This window comes from Canis lupus, chromosome 3, assembly GCF_048164855.1.
Source record: "Canis lupus baileyi chromosome 3, mCanLup2.hap1, whole genome shotgun sequence".
Classification (NCBI taxonomy): Eukaryota; Metazoa; Chordata; class Mammalia; order Carnivora; family Canidae; genus Canis; species Canis lupus.
Genome location: NC_132840.1, coordinates 76,685,245 through 76,702,637, shown reverse-complemented (window position 1 = coordinate 76,702,637; position 17,393 = coordinate 76,685,245). Strand labels below are relative to the sequence as shown.

Here is a 17,393-nt window from a genome sequence, read left to right as displayed (position 1 = left end):
AAATATTCATTTGTTATCCCTATGTTACTTTATTTAACCAATCTCTTAGTGTAGATATTCAGAGTACTTCCAATTTCTGTTTACATTACTCCTTATAGCCAAATCTTAATTATTTTTAATGATAATTTACTACATGCAGAAATTCTGGTTCAACATATATGAATCCTTTTTGGGGGGTTTTGATACACAGTACCAAATCATTTTCCAGAAATTTGTATTAATGTTTAATGTCCCACAGCAATATAAGAAAGTGCCTATTTCCCTATATACGTTCCACCAATAAAAAAAAACCATTCATTTCTAGTTTTTATTAATCTGATAGGTCTCCATTTACATTTCTGTCATTACTGGGGAGATGGAACTTTTTGATGCTAGTACTTCTTATGTAGACTTCTGAAGATGATAAACTTATCAAAAATAGATGTGAGTAGACTTCAAACTTTAAAATGCTGTAAGAGGTAATAGGAAAAATGTAATCCACTGGTAAATTTAAATATAGTTTGACAACACCTCTGTCTTTCCTCTTAAATGCTACTGTGTTTGAGCTGCTCTGAAATAGTCATGGTGACTTTCTACAGGAAGGAGAAGAGGAAGTCAAGGGTTGTGACACATCAGAGACCCGGACTAAGTTCAAACCAGTTACATAGGTGAAGTGGGGTGAGTGGGGGGCCTTATTTCATTCATGATAGCTCACTGGCTCCCTCCCTTAATGCATTCAATGATCCTGTGAACTTAATGACTGCTGCAATTAAAGCCGCCCTGCTTAAGCATTGTGAATTACATTATGCTTGTTAGTGGCTGCCTTTGATAAAACATAATAGAAAGTCATCTCTTTTACATCATAACTCATTGTAAATATTGCTTTTCTGTATCTGTCCTTGCTCAGTTGATGTATTACCTGGTACTCCTAAGAAGTGTAATAAAAAGAAAGTTAGGTCTTGAGTAATTCTTCCAGTGTCTGGACATAGAGGCAGCCGAGGAGGACATGGCCTTCTGACTGGTCAGCCTAAAAATGAAGATGGAAGTGGAAATGGCACTCAGGAATTAGATTAAAAAGGAAAATATAAGGTTTTCTGTGGCCTCTTTGCTCTTCTTCCTTTAGGATGGAAAATCAACGAAGGCCAGGTCTCCACCAGGAAGACTTGAGATATATACTTATCCAGATAAACCAGGGGAGTGGATCAGAGAGCCAGGGAACAGAAATAGGGCTAGAAATATGGCATGTCTGCTTTTATCTACTTAACTTTACCAAGGAAAATTTTGACATAGATATTTGTAACCGAAACTGAACAAGAATCTGTTGAAATTGATCAGTGTTGATTATTGAGGCCAAAACAAAAATAAAAACAAACAAAAAACCATCTCAAAAAGCCTTCATGTTGTTTTTGTTAAGTACCCTCCACCTTCAATGCTAAAGCATAAGAACTGTTTGTTTTCACTCTCTTCTTATTTTGCTCCAGGAGACCAAGTCTCAGCCTTTTGGCCATTCAGTCCAGATATTTTCCTGGAGACAAGCCCACTAGTGCCTAATGTTCATGTGAATCCATAACCCTTTTATCCAAAATCCTAGTCCTGACTCATCACATTCAAACTGGATGCATTTAGAGTCAGTAAGGTATTAGTTGTATTAAATATAACAAAGTTCAATGATTCAGAGTGATTTCACTCTGATTAGTCTCAAATGATGACACAGAGTTATAGGTGACAAAATGTCTCTTAGGGTACACCATCAGGATCTTGGGGACCAATGGAGGAGATTCTTGCCCTGTATATTGTCTTGGTGCTTCCTTTGTGAACTTCCTTCGTGGATCCTCTGTGACATCTCCATAAATAGTAGAATAAAGGACACCCCATTTCACACACTCAGCAAAAGTTTTTGAGCTGACAAATACAAAGAAAAGTTCTGTGCAATACCCTCTGCTAATAAAGTTACTTGTTGACGGGCAGAGTGGTTTAGTAGAGTATGCACTACCCATGAAACAAGGAGACCCATTTCTGGCACTGCCCTGCTATCTCTCTTTAGATGAATTATTTTAACTCCAACAGGCCTCAGTTTCATCTATAAAAAAGAAGGGTTAGAGTATACTATCTCTAATCACTTTGCATTTTTTACCATGAGTCTACTTTGCTGTTCTGATCCCTTCCAAAGGGTTTTATTATATAAATTCAGTGATTTTCTTTTTTAGTTTCAAGATTTTTTTTCCCATGAAGATGTCCATATTAATTCTGAAAGCATTTGTCCTCTTATAGCCTGGAAAAAGAAAAGACAATGATGATACAAAAGTTTTAGAAGAAATTCAAGTAATAATAATAATAAATGGATACAGATACACATAATAGTATATATGTGCATACACACACACACACACACACACACACATACCTTTAGTTTAAGTCTCCAATTCACTGCAGGCAAAAACATTGCCAATACAGTTACACAATGGGCCTGAATCTTCTCTTTCATTTTTAATGAGTGCTTGATTTATTCTTCAATTTTAATATACTTCCTTACATTACTGTGTCTACTGAAGACTGTTTCCTTCTAAATTGCTACAGTAGACATCTTAGATGTGTCAGTTGCCTAAATTCTATTGTTTCTTGGGAAATACTACTAATAACCACCGCAACAATAGCTCATACATGCATACACTTTATGGTTCATATTATTTAGAATTAATGTCATACTCATCAGGATTATATTAGTGACACTAGATCATCAATTCAGAAGATGACATCTATAATTTCACTGGAAAAACCTTCTAGAAACAAATGATTAACATTAAATAAGTATCATGTGTTAAAACAAGGTTGATCCAAAACACCCTCGAAAAAATCAAAGCCAGTGAAAAAGTTGAAGTAATAAAATATAGAATGAATACAATGAACTGAGCACTCTAATACTCATTAATGAAAATATATGTAATTGTTTCAGTCTTTTTGGAAATAAATTTGGAAAATGTACCCAGAGGCTTAGAAGTTTGTGTCTTAAATGATTTTTCCTCTGTTAATATATTCTAAGGAAAAATGTGAAGTTGCAAAGATTTTTTTAAATAGAGAGATTTGTGTATGAAGCATTTATAATTGAAAATTATATCTAATTTAAATGAGCAATACAAGGTAATGGTTTAGTAAATTATGGTCTATCCATAGGATGGAACATTATGTAGTCACTAAAAATATATTTTGTTAGACTTTTTAATGGCACAGAAAATGCCTCTGATGTTCTGGTATTATTTTATGTCATAAAATAATACGTTAAAATTTAATCTCAAAAAATCCATACTCAATAAAAACAGAACAGATTATCTCAGTTTTGTATTATTATTATTATTATTATTATTATTATTATTATCTTCTTAAGTTTTTTGTGGGCTTCAAATCTGCCAAGTTGGGCATCTGCCTCTTTTAAAATCAGAAACAAAATACCCAGAGATATAAAAAACTAAAATTAAAGATGTATTTGTATTGAGAGACCTGGAATAGCCAGCAAGCTCAGAGGAATCAAATGTTTTGGCAGATTTAATATTGTGACAAACTACAAATTAAGAATCCCTTTCTGAATCTCTTTGATGGGAACCAAATCATCAGCCAACAATTATTTTCTGAATACCTACCACATCCTTGATTCAGGACACTGAAGGCTATTGTCTGGCCCAGATGAGGCACCTTGCAGAGATTCCAAATCACTACCATTTGAGGAATGCAAATATGTATTGGGCAGTCTCCCTGTGCCAGGCAGTGGGGACACCAAGTGAAATAACACCGTGTACCCTCCCCTGGCAGGACTCACAATCCTAGCAGAGGAGATCTATGCAAATTCACACTGAAATATAGGTGCAAATGTTATACTAAGAAGGAAATGAGGCTCTTCAGAACAACTGTGAAAGGAGAAGTAATTTCTCCTGGAGAACTCAGGAAAAGTCTTTACAGAAGTCAAAAGGGAGCCTTCCAGAATGGACAGGATTGTAACAGACCACAAAAGGAGACCCTCCCTACCCCACCACCAGGCTGGAAAGAGCATAGAGGCAGGAGGAAAGTCAGTCAGGGCATGTCTGGGCTCAAGAGATCAAGAAGAGATCTTCCTAGAAAGAGCAAGGGGGGTTGAGGGGAGAGCCAAGGGCATGTTTTCTCAAAGGGCATCAATTCACTTCCTAAAAGAGTAACTAATGGGCATAACTGAGTCTTCGCTTAATCACCATAGAGATTTTGGTGCCTGGACCATCCATGAGGACCTTAGAAGCCGCAACACTCTTCATAAATGCACATGTCAAAGGCGTTAAGATACTGTTCTAAAGAACAACTGTAATCCCTTACCTTGTATAGCACCTTTGCATTTGCAAAGCTTTTCCCTGTGGTTTATCTCATTTGCTCTTCACAGCCACCCTATAAGACAAGCATTTTTATCACCACTTCACAGATAAGAAAACACACTCACAGACATCTGATGAATCATCCCCATCACACCGCGTAGAAGTGACACTCGGGTTCAAATCTTCTAACTCCCTTGCCTTTCCTTCTGCACCGCAGCTGCCTTTGACCTGGGGCCACGCCCTAGAAGCCCACTTCTCTTGTACCTCCTTCCGAATTTCATTTTAATCATTGTCATTGTCTTCTTTCTTCTTGGATTATAAAGTACAGAGGGTCCTGTTTAGACTGGGTCTGGATTCTTCAAAGCAATTCTCCATTTTCAAAGTGCCTTCACACCTCATTTATCCTTACAACTTTTCAGGTAATTTCGACAAATTGAAAACTTTACTTTCGTCTAAATACACTGAGGACAGAAAGGGAGGGTTGTGGGGGATGGGGAGCGGGGCAGGAGGGAGCAGCTAATTTACTCAACACTCGCTCAGATTCGCTCTGTGACTCATGCAGAAGGTGCCCAAAGTTCTAGAAAGTGCTCACACTTTGTTTTTTCCCAGGCTGACAGACTCCTGGGAATGTATGAGGTATAAAATCCCTCTTTACAAATTCCATTTTTGTTGCGCTACTTTTACTACCAAAGCCTCTTGCAGCGTTTGGTTCCCTAAGAAACACTGTTCTGTCATATGGTTGCAAGTAATCCTCACACTTCTAAAATCGAATATGGTTGCCAACTAATATTGCAAGAACCAAATACATGACATCTGGAAAGGAGAATTTTAAAAACCCACTGTTTCATTACCCCCACCTGTGTCTTTCCAGGCGGCAGTGAAAAGGAGAAGCGAAGCAACAAAGTGATTCTTGGAAACTTCCTTTGGAGGAAGAGTACATGTTGAAAATCGGATTTATCGTGTCTGTGTTGTCCTAATTCACCAAATGCATTCCAAACACTTAGGGTGAAGCAGAAGGTTGCATAGTAAGCTGGTGAGTTCAGGATGCTTTTACAGCCAATTGTCTCCCCAAAATACAAAACCCATTGCTTAAAAATATCAGGCTGCCTGTGGAATTGAACTTGGATTTAATGAACAGAGAAATCAATGATATTTACTGAGCATCCGTGATGTCCCTGTTCTGTAGAAAACATGGTACGGTGTAATGTTGCACAAAATATTTACTACTTCCTACTCCAGGATCCTCTGTCTGAGAAATTGGGGTACTAATAACACCGGGTCTTCCTTGGGGATCCTGGGTAGCTCAGTGGTTTAGCACCTGTGTTTGGCCCAGGACGTAATCTTGGAGTCCTGGGATCGAGTCCCACATCTGGCTCCCTGCATGGAGCATTCTTCTCCCTCTGCCTGTGTCTCTGCCTTTCTCTCTCTCTCTCTCTCTCTCTCTCTCTCTGTCTCTCATGAATAAATAAGTAGACTCTTTAAAAACAAACAAGCAAAAAAAACCACCGAGTCTTCCAAACTGACAGGATTATTATAAAGCTCAAATAAGGTTATAGATTTGGAAGGGATTTATAAGCTCTAAAGTGCCAGAGAAATGCAAGGTACCATTATTATACAATGAACCACTAGGTCTGACCCTTGCTCAGAAGGAGCTTGCAACCTATCTGGAGGAACAAAGCATCAACATATCAAATGTAAGTACCAGCATAAGGATTACATTATAGAAAAGACAACATGACAAGTGGTTTGGCAAGATAATATGCAATTATTTGCAAGTGAGAGGTACAGACAATGAGATTTATGAATTTAAAATAGGTAACAATCTCAGTGAGCTGGAATGATGTGGACAGGCTTTGTGGTGGAAGCAACTCTGGGTCTGGCCTTGGAGGGTGAGTAGGTTGGGCAGGAAGCATACGATGTCATCCCTGCAGCACCCCGAGCTCCTTGCCCCAATGCAGGTAAAGACATGCTGAGATAGAATTCGCAAACCACTCCTGCCGGCAGCCTACTGTCTGAAGTCAAGTGAGGTAAGACTGACTCCGCTATTGTCAAGACACAGAGTGAGCTTCAAAAGAAGACCCTGAAAAAAAGGAGGGAGGGAAGGAAGGAAGGAAGGAAGGAAGGAAGGAAGGAAGGAAGGAAGGAAGGAAAGAAGGAAGGGGGAAAGGGAAAGGAAGTCCCTGAACATTACCATGGAAATTGAACTTGGGATTGTTTGGCTGTCCCAGAACCAAAAACCACTCAGACCCTCATACTCTTCTTCACCACACCCTTCCCATTCATATTTGTCTCACCTGTTCACCCATGGGGGAGGTGGGGGGCAAGTCTTGCAGGAAGAGAATATAGTCACCCCCACATTGTGCTTCCAACCTGAGGCAATTGCAATGTGGTGCACGGTCATTGGCAAATAAATTCCAGGTGGGCAACACGTAAGCAAAAGAAAGAGAGAAAACAAAAGATGTGCCTCATTTCAAAACCATCCGCGTAGCTACAACTGTCTTTCTATGTATGACGATGCACTAGGCCTCGGGCGAAGTGGGGGAGGCTGCAAAGTGTATCTGAGTTGCTTAGAGCAAGGTGCTGATGCAACCAGGGTCAGAGGTTTAATCCCCCGCCCATGGGCTTCGCTGCCCACTAAGCCGCAGTCACACTTTGCAGGACGTCGGGTACAGAGAATTTCGTCCAGCTGTCCCCCTGGTGCCAGTGCGGGCTGTGACATAGCTCAGAACAGGTGCAAATGGCTCCATCCAAAGCATTCACCGTGGTTAGACACCCGGACAGCAAGTCAAAGCCCGAGGCACGATCCAGTTCCTACCTGCCCCTCCCGGATGCTTTCACCACCGTCCACCCTGGCATCCAGTACGTTAGAGACACTTCCCAATCCACGGTCCCTCCCTTTCTTTCCTGCGCACCATGCATCCCAACCTGCTTCCTCTACGGGGCCCTTCCTGGCATCCCAATTTTCATGGTCTGACCTCCTGGCATACTCACGCTGCTTTTCATCTTGACCCTTGATCTTGGGGCAGTGCATTGTGCACAGTAAGCCCTTCCTTACATGCTTACGACAGAAGTTCCAGTTACATAGGAGAGAGTAGGGGCTGGCTAGAGAGAGCAGGATAAAAATGCTTTGGACGTACCTGTTTGGGGAATAAATGCCTTGTCTTCCCAAACAGCACATCAGCAACGGCATCATAGAGAGTAATGAAAGTGGTAACCCCAGGAGGCAGGACAGTAATGGTGTTAGCCCTTGATTTCTGAATAACATTAGACGGAGGGAAAACATCTGGCTCTAAATAGAGAAGAACTAACTACATAATGGAAGCCATTACCTAAGTGATGTGAGTCCCTGGACAGGGACACGTAGAGATCTTGGAGGCATCAAAATGGGAGAATCATCATCCCCTGACCCTATCCTTCTTTCTCTCCTCCACAATCCAGTAAGTCACGGGTCTGGTTAGTTCCCCCTCTAAAATGTTCCCCTCATCTATCCTCACTTTTGGATCACCCTTGAGCCCTAAGCATATATATTTTCTCCGGGATAAACCTGGAAAATTCTCTTGGCCTGAAACTCCTGGCAATTTTTTTCTGAATCATGGTCTTACTTGGCTTTAGCCACACTACCTAGAACCCCCTCTCCTTAGATCTCCGTTAATGTTGTCATCGTGCCTTCAAGGCAACAGGGATTGTGCATTCAGCTTTTCATTCCAATCTGCTAATTCACTGTATGACATTCGTCAAGATAACTTCTCTCTCTGGGTCTCCGTTTCCTTTCCTCTGGTCAACTTGAGCGGGGGGAGGGGGAAGCCTCCAGAGAAACCTCCAAGAGTAAAGCAATTTCGAGCTGGTCTTCTACCAAGGGTGCTCTCTCTGGAACTTGGAGCTCTAACACTCAGACTCTAGAGAGCCATCATCTCTTTCCTGCTCGCTTGCTTTCCCACTCCTCTCACCCCTCCAACACGCTGGTACCAATCCTGACCTGAGCCTCAACGTTTTACTAGAATTTATTTCCATCATTACCTTGGTGTCAAGACCTCCTACCAGAAAAAGGAAGGGTGACTATAAAAGACCTACTTCCTTTCCATTGTGTTTCTCCCCTCCCCTTTCCAGTGAGAAAATGGCCTGTTTGGAGAAGCCAAAATGCTTCGGAATTGAATTCACCACAGTAATATACACAAGGTTTTAATTTACAGTTCTGGGTCTCCGGGCCCCTGCATATGAGTTCTATAAATGAGACGTGTTGCTACAGTAAGTCCCATCGGGAGAGGCCGGGCTTAGACGGGGAACAGCTGTAGAGCTGTAATCCAACAACGTCAGCTTCTGAATCAGATCTGAATTATTGGTTCAGTCACAAAGCTATGGATATGCTTTCCCCCACAGGCGCTCACATATGGCCTTTGGCAGAAATGAAAATATCTTTTCCCTCCTTTGCTGGGTTTGGTTAATAATGAACCTTTATTCTGAATACTTTCTTATGTCTTAACTTCCTCTCTCTTTGTTCTCCTTCTGATTTCCTCAGCAAGGCCTCCGAGAGCCCCCACCACCCCCCTCCTGGTGCAAGGTGCGGTGAAAGGCTCTCCTGAACTAACCAGAGCTACCTGAGGCCTAGACATCCAAGGGAGCACTTCTCGGCCTTGGTTGTACACTGAGAACACACGAGGATGTTTCCAAAATTCCAAGACCCACACCGCACCCCAGGCCAACTGAATTACAACCTTTGGGAGTGATACCAAGGCGTCAGTAAATTTTCAGCCCTGAGGGGATTCCAATATGTAGTCAACATGGAAACCACTGCTTTAAAGCTGGTTCTGTCTGGGAGAGAGACAGCCTCTCTCTTGATCCTCTAACAATGTGTAGGAAATCTGGGTATGAAGACTTCGTTCTTAAAGCTGAAATTTATCTTCAGATCCTAAAACCAAGACTTGTCCTCTAAACCAAGGGGTGTAGCCAAAACTTCAAAAAATTGACTCAACTACCATTTCTTCTGTAATGTCAACTTTCTTTCTTTTTCTTTCTTTCTTTCTTCCTCTTTCTTTCTTTCTTTCTTTCTTTCTTTCTTTCTTTTTAAAGACTTTATTTATTCAATTGAGACAGAGAGATACATAAAGAGAGAGCATGAGTGGGGAAGAAGTAGAGGCAGAGGGAGAAGTAGACTCTTTGCTGAGCTGGAAACCCAAAGTGGGGCTCGATTCCAGGACTAAGATCACGACCTGAGCCAAAGGCAGGTGCTTAACCTACTGAGCCACCCAAGGGCCCCTGGAGTGTCAGCTTTCTGATCCTTGAAGCATTGGTTGTGACAGCTGGAGGCTAGCAGAGGATAATGAAAAATGTACAAGAGCTGAGTTGCAGGAAGGCTGGGGATGGGGAAGTATGTTCCTGACACTACTGTTCCTGGGGAAATAGTCCACTCAAAGTCAGGGCCTTCATTTCTTCATTTGCAAATGAGATTTGGAGGTGGGTGAAATACAGATTTTAAATGGTTTCCTCCACCATTCCCCAAAAGCCATCAAATTGATCAAAAATATATGGAGTGCTATATATTTGTTAAGCACTGTCCACCACCCTAAGTAATAAAAAGAATGATGCTAAAGAAATAAACTCTGCCTTTTTCAGAACTGCCAAATATTTGGAGAGAAAACTGGAGGGGATTTGGAGGTGCAGGATCTTCACCTCAACATTGGACAATAGAATAACAGAACCACCACTCTGTCAATTGAGCCATTACAAGATCAGAAGTCTTTCTGCCCTGGTGGGAAACCCAAATCCCCTCAAGGCTCTTCCTCCTCTGTGAAGGACTGAGCTCACCCATGAGTTTACTGGTTGCTACCTGACCACCTGTCAGCCACTATGAGTTCTGAATCCTTTGGATTGGCTTGGACATGACCCACTCTTAAGCAGTTGCTTTTCCCTTTTTCTGAATAATAAATAGATTATATTAAAGGAGGAAATATCACAGGACCCCTGGATGGCTCAGTCAGTTGAGTATCTGCCTTTAGCTCAGGTCATGATCCAGGGGTCTTGGGATAGAGCCCTGAGTTGGGCTCCCTGCTCAGTGGGGAGTCTGCTTTTCCCTCTGCTTTTATCCCTCCTCCCTGCTTATGAGTGCTCTCTCTCTCTCTCTCTCTCAAATAAATATAATCTTTAGGGAAAGAAAGTGGGGGGTGAATATCATGCTCTCCCGTCCGACTTACTGAGATAATTCATGCCGGATTCCTCTCCATACCTTGACCTTCACATACAACTGTTTCTCTTGCTTAATTCTACGTTTTAATGATTCCTTAAATCTTTTAAACCCACTCCTCCCTTTCCACGCCCTTGTCAGTGACCTGGTTCAGGTCCTTCACTCGTGGGGGAAGTTGTGCTTCAAGAGATGTCTGTGGACCAGCAAATAAGAAAGGGGGTACCATTTAACCAATCAATCGGTGCAGAGGAAATGGGTTTTTTTAAAAAAAATATTTTATTTATTTATTTATTTAAGAGAGAGAGAGAGAGAGAGAGAGAGACCAGGAGTTGGGGGAGAAGCAGACTCTCCGCTGAGCAAGGAGCCAAATATGGGGCTTGATCCCAGGACCCTGAGATCATGACCTGAGCCGAAGGCAGATGCTTAACTGGCTGAGCCACCCAGGCACCCTGGAAATGGGTTTTGATAGAGGTACAACCGGATCTCCTCTACCTCACAGTCCAGATCTTTGTCATTTCTTCCCTATTGCAGCTACCTCCTAAATGGTCCCTTGTCTGCTCCCATGCAGTCCTTCTTGAAAAAATGTTATGTAGGAAGCACCATGCTTGGTGCTAGCTAGGACAACAGAGATAGAGCAGACCTCGCCCTGCTTTCAAGGAGCTCTCAATCTAGCAGATGAGATACATGTAAGGAAATCGTTACCACACTGGGGCACCTGGGCAGCTCAGTCAGTTAAGCATTGGACTCCTTGTTTAGGCTCAGGTCATGATCTCATGGGTCATGAGATGGAGCCCTGTGTGGGGCTCTCTGCTCCCCAAGGATTCTGCTGGAGGATTCTGTTCCTCTGTCCCTCCTCCCCCAAAATAAATAAATCTTTAAAGAAAATCATTGCCACAATTTGGGGAAACTTGAGGCTATTGCATCAGAGAGGAAAATGTAGCAACTTCGGGCTGGAAAAATCAATGAAGGTTTGGAACAAAAGCGAATCTGAGCTGGAAGACATTCCCAAAAGAGAGTATGGCATGTGCAAAGACCTGAAGCTAGGGAAGATCGTGATTCATTATTGACTCACAAGTAGCTCAATACAGTGCGCATGCAGATAAAAGCATGTCAGGAAAAGGGGCTGAGGAGGGGGCAGGGGCCAACTCATGGAGACCTGCAGATTGATCCGCTCCACAGGGACAAATTTGGGTCTTGTCCCATAGGCTTTAAGGTGTCGTTGGAGGATTTAAGCAAGGGAGTCCCAATACCATATTTTAGTTTTGGAATGCCCTCTTTGATAGCAGGCTGGAGGCTGCCTTAAAAGTGACAATGCTTGCAGGCAGGTGAAGTTGATGGCGAATATTGCAAAAGCCCAGGTGAGAATAGGACGCCTAAGCTGAGGAGTAACAATGGGCCCGGAGAGGAAGTAAACCTTTCTTTTCATTAACATATAACTGACATATGACATTGTATTCACTTCAGGTGTGCAACATAGTGATCCGATATTTGTATATGTTGCAAAATGATCACCATAATAAGTCTAGTTGACATCGGTCGCCACACAGAGCTACAAATTTTCTCTTGTGATGAAAACTTTTAACATATATTGTCTAAGAAGCTTTCAAATATACAACACAGCATTTTTAACTATAGTCCTCACACTGTACATTATGTCCCCAGGATTTATTTATTTTATAAATAGAAGTTTATACCTTTTGACCCCCTTCACTTAGTTCATCCACCCTCTACCCTCCACCTCTTGGCAACCACCAGTCTGTTCCCTGTATCTATGATCTTGGGTTTCATGTGGATTTTTTGTTTTGTTTTGTTTTGCGTTTGTTTTTTTTGTTTGTTTGTTTGTTTTTTGTTTTGTTTTGTTTTGTTTCTTTTGAGGAGGTAGGGGGGTGGTTTTCCTTTTTTAGATTCCACATGTGAACTCACATGGTATTTGTTTCTCTCTGACTTACTTCATTAGCATGATGTCATCGAGGTCCATCCCCATTGTCTCAAGTGGCAAAATGTTCTCTCTCATGACTGAGTACTATTGTATATATTACGTAGGTCACATATATCATATTTTCGTTATCCATTAGTCCATTCATGAACACTGAGGTTGTTTCTATACATTGGCTATTGGAGATAATGTTGCAGTGACTGTGGGTGCAGACATTTTTTCCAATTAGTGTTTTTGTTTTCTTCGAATAAATATCCAGAACTTTAATTGCTGGATTGTACAGTAGTTGTAATTTTCATTTTTTGAGGAACCTCCATACTGTTTTCCAGAGTGGCTGCACCAACTTGCATTCCCACCAACAGTGTACAAGGGTTCCTTTTTCTCCACATCCTCACCAACACTGGTTATCTCTTCTGCTTTTCATAATCACACTGACGGGTGTGAGGTGATATCTCATTGTGGTTTTGATTTGCATTTCCCTGAGGATGAGTGATGCTGAACACCTTTTCATGTGTCTCCTGGCCAGCTGCATGCCTTCTTTGGAAAACTATCTATTTAGGTCCTCTGCCCATTTTTAAATCAGATTTTTTGGTGTTTCGCTATTGAGTTATATGAATTCTTTATGTATTTTGGCTACTAACCCCTTATTGGATGTATGATTTGCAAATATTCTCTCGAATTTAGTAGATTGCCTTTTCATCTTGTTGATGTTCTCTTTCCCTGGGAGAAGATCTTTAGTTTGATATAGTCCCACTTGTTTATTTATGCTTTTGTTGCCTTTGCTTTTAGGGTCAAGTTCCAAAAAAAAAAAAATCATCACCAAGATGCATGTCAAGGAGCTTACCCACCTATGTTTTCTTTAGGTGTTTTGTGGTTTCAAGTCTTACACTGAACTCTTTAATCCATTCTGAGTTAATTTTTTTGTGTCTGGTGTAAGATGGTGATCCAGGTTCATTCCTTTACATGTGGCTGTCCAGTTTTCCCAGCACCATTTACTGAAAAGAGGAAGTAAAATTTTTTAAAGATATTTATTTATTTATTTATTCATGAGAGACACAGAGAGAGAGGCAGAGACACAGGCAGAGAGAGAAGCAGGCTCCATGCAGGAAGCCTGATGTGGGACTTGATCCCCAGACCCCGGGATCATGCTCTGAGCCAAAGGCAGACGCTCAACTGCTGAGCCACTCAGGCATCCCAAGAGGAAGTAACTTTAACCATTGTGGATACTTATTTAGCCTGATTTCCTCCTGGACTTAAATCTTGTTTGGTTTGTTTGGTTTGTTTGGTTTGGTTTTTATTTTTTAAATATGAATTAAGTATTCCTGTGCTCTCACATTAATTAAGACTCAAAACACCACCTGAAAAATACATATTCATATGTCAGTTCTACTAGTGAGGAAACTAGCTCAGAGAAGTCAAATAACTTGCCTAAAGCCACACAGCTAAAGGCAGCAGCTAGCCTGGTACTCAGATTTTCTGACTCTAAGTCAAGTGCTCTTCCTATTGCACCTCCATGAAGTGGCCTCAGACTAATTCTTGTTCTGTTTCTTCTCTAGGCCAGACTGAAGACTGACAGATAGACCATGTGCCAAGGCATAACTTTGGTGGCTCTAAACACAGCTATGGCTAAGAGCCTGGCTTTGGAGTCCAAGTAAGCTGAATCTGATTCCCAGCCTTGAGCAATAACTCTCAAGGCTATCTCCTCATCTCTCACAAGAGGGCAATAACATCATCCTGCAGGGTTGTTGGAAGGGTGCTGGAAATGAGATCAAAGCTTCCAGTATGATGCCTGCTACATCCTCTATTCTCAAGAAATGGTACCAATTTTTCCCAGGAATAGCCAGGAAAGAGTCAAGTTATAACCCAAAGAGATGTCCCATATTTGACTCAGAAATATGCTAGTAGAGGTTGGGACAGAGACATGAACTAGGACCTTAAAAAAAAAAAAAAAAAAGCATGGTTTTAATATCTCCCCTGTCACCTCTAAGACAATTCTTTCCACTTCCATTTATGTCACTGAGATGACTGGTGAAAGCACACACACCCCCCGACCCCCTCCCCAAGCAAGCTGAATATTGAGCCCAGGAGATCCTTGTGCTAAGCTACTTTACGGGGGGTTTTCTGTTCTTTTTTTCCCCTCTCTCCTTTCACACTGGAATTAAGAAACCTGTAACTTGCTGCTTATCTCATTATCTGCTGCCTTGCATTTTAATGTGTCGTCTCTAAAAAGACCTCATTGATATTCCGGTTATGTATGTGTTTGTTTGTGTCTCTTGGGAAAATTTGCTACCGATCTTCCAAGTTGAGCACCAGCATCCTCACAGCTCAAAGTTGGATCTCTCTTTTGTATAAGAAAAAAAAAATGGAGATGGCTTGAATATTTTGCATCTATAAGAAGCTGTAAATAGAACAGCTCAAGAGTCTCAGTCCAAATCTACGCACAAAAAGGCAGGTGAAGAATTGGGTGTCTTCCCGGGATGCTGGGTTTTGTCGATGAATAATTCAAGCCTAAAGGCTCTTAAAAGGACACAGTTACCTGGTTTTCCAGATAATTAGAGACCCCCCTGACAAAGAGGTTTTAACCTAATTTAACCAGATAATTAACCAGATCATCCAGAAAAGAGCAAGCTTTTTATGCTGCCTAAATTATCCAGAGCTTCATCATTATTGGGTAACTGACAACCTTCTCCATTTACTGCAATATGGAGTCTACACTGTGGACGGAGCCAAATCAAGCCTGCAAGTTAACAGGTGACAAGAACAGGATAATAAGAAATCCTCTTATAAAATCCAGTTGCTCTTTTCAAGTCTTGCAGATCATGGCTACCTCCGTGCAAAATACATTGGGAAGCCCAGGGAATTATCTATCACAAAACAAAACAAAACAAAAAAATCCTGCCGTAAGGAAAATCTCTCTCATGGTAGAGACCAGACTTGATTGACTTTTCACACACACTGAATTATTTAAATAATGACCTGCTTCCTATTACTTTGCTTACGTATTGATACCAGGAGGTAGAAGTGCAGGCAGCATTTTCAATGCGTCGGATGTGACCGCAGCTGATGAAATCTCATTTTATTAATCAGCTCCTACGTCCCCCGTATAATCCACTGAAATCTTTGATGGGTTGGCTTTTGCTAACACTAGCAAAACAGTTCCTGACAGCCAAACATGTGCCAGGTCTTAGAACACTTAGTATCTCATTTAAACATAGAAGAGGCCTTTTGAAGTAGGGTGTTGTTGTTGTTTTAATTCCCGTTTTACTATAAGAACACTGAGATTTGGGATATACTGGCAGGCATTATATGGGCAGTAGCAGGTTCTGAACTCAGGTTGGATTAACTGCAGAATGGGTGCTCCCCGCCTCTGCCATCAGTCTACCCAGATAGAGTACTGCTATATGAACATGCATCTTTGTTAACTTTCAGCCATTGTCTAAATTATACTTTCAAAAGTACGGATCAGGACACTAAGAACAGCTGTAAAAAGGTTAGAAAGGGGTATCTGGGGGGGTCAGTGGTTGAGTGTCTGTCTTTGGCTCAGGTCATGATCCTGGGGCCCTGGGATCGAGTCCCACATCAGGCTCCCTGCAGGGAGCCTGTTTCTCCCTCTGCCTGTGTCTCTCCCTCTCTCTGTGTCTCTCATGAATAAATAAATACAATCTTTAAAAAAATAAAAATAAATTTAAAAATGGAAAACATGGACAGCCTGTGTGGCTCAGCGGTTTAGCACCGCCTTCAGCCCAGGGTGTGATCCTGGAGACCCAGGATCGAGTCCCACATCGGGCTCCATGCATGGAGCCTGCTTCTCCCTCTGCCTGTGTCTCTGCCTCTCTCTCTCTCTCTCTCTTTCTCATGAATAAATAAATAAAATCTTTTAAAAATAATAAAAATAAAAATGGAAAACAATATTTGTTATAGTTTTTGACTCTTCATAGGTGGGATAGTTTTATTAGTTAAAATCACTGTTGCTGAAGTCCACCTAGATTGAATTCTGGATCCACTACTTATTAGCTGTGTGGTCTTAGACTAATTACTCTTTCTCACTTCAGTGTTCTCCTTTGTAAAACGGAGGGTCGTTATATAAAAGCGTTGCGGAATGTGACAATACCTGGCACACAGTAAGTGCTCCATAATTGTTACCATTAAACATGGGTAGAGAAATCATTCCTAGGAATGTAATGAATAGCACAAACAATTCTTTAGCAATAACCAGCGATCTGGATTGTTTATTCATTTACTTATTTCGATTTGGATAATTTAGTAGCAACATCAATATAGCTGGGCACTGTTTAAAGTGCTCTGCATACGTTCACTTGTTCAAAACTTGTAATAACCTGCTGAGATTTGCAACTATTATGATGCCAATTTACAGATGAGGAAGTTACTTCAATCCCCCAAAAAATGGAGAGGTGAAAAATCAGGTCCAAGGTCACACAGGTAGTTGGTAACCAAGCCGGGATTCAAAACCAAGGAGTTCAGCTCCAGAGTCCATACCATTAGGCAGTAGGGTCCCTCCACTGAAGAGCAGGATTTTTACCAAAGGCTGTAAGTCAATCCCTTCACCATCACTAACTGTCCTGTCTCTCCTAGGAGTCCTGGCTTCCCTTATCTGCCCAACACTTGAGCTTCCTCTGCCTTTCAGGATGATGATACACATGGAAGTTCGGACTTGTCATTTCTTAGGTGTAACCATTTTATTTTTGCTCCCTTGTACTAGTTGAGTGGATACCAAGAGACAAAAAATATTTCCCCATAGACACAGATTCTAGCCATCCGTGTGGTTGCTACAGGATACTAACAAGGGAACCTACTTTGCCTTGACAAGAAGTAGTGGAAGTGAGCCAGATGTCCCATTAAAAGTCCCTTTCTAACCTAAATGAGTTTGTGATGATGCGTGTTTCTATGTGTGAGGATAAAACATACTGTGAGCATCGCTTCTCCCAGCGGATAAGCTGTTATCGGAGAA

At 41.5% G+C, this 17,393-nt stretch overlaps 1 long non-coding RNA gene across 1 annotated transcript; it reads right to left on the bottom strand.

The window, feature by feature from the left end:
* Window positions 1-237: 237 nt before the first annotated feature.
* Window positions 238-7,439, bottom strand: LOC140625233 (uncharacterized). Its single transcript, XR_012024601.1, has 4 exons — window positions 7,302-7,439; window positions 6,605-6,680; window positions 4,315-4,383; window positions 238-2,251 (listed from the first exon to the last, which is right to left on the bottom strand). It is a non-coding gene; the product is annotated as an uncharacterized lncRNA (long non-coding RNA).
* Between the last annotated feature and the right edge of the window lie 9,954 nt (window positions 7,440-17,393).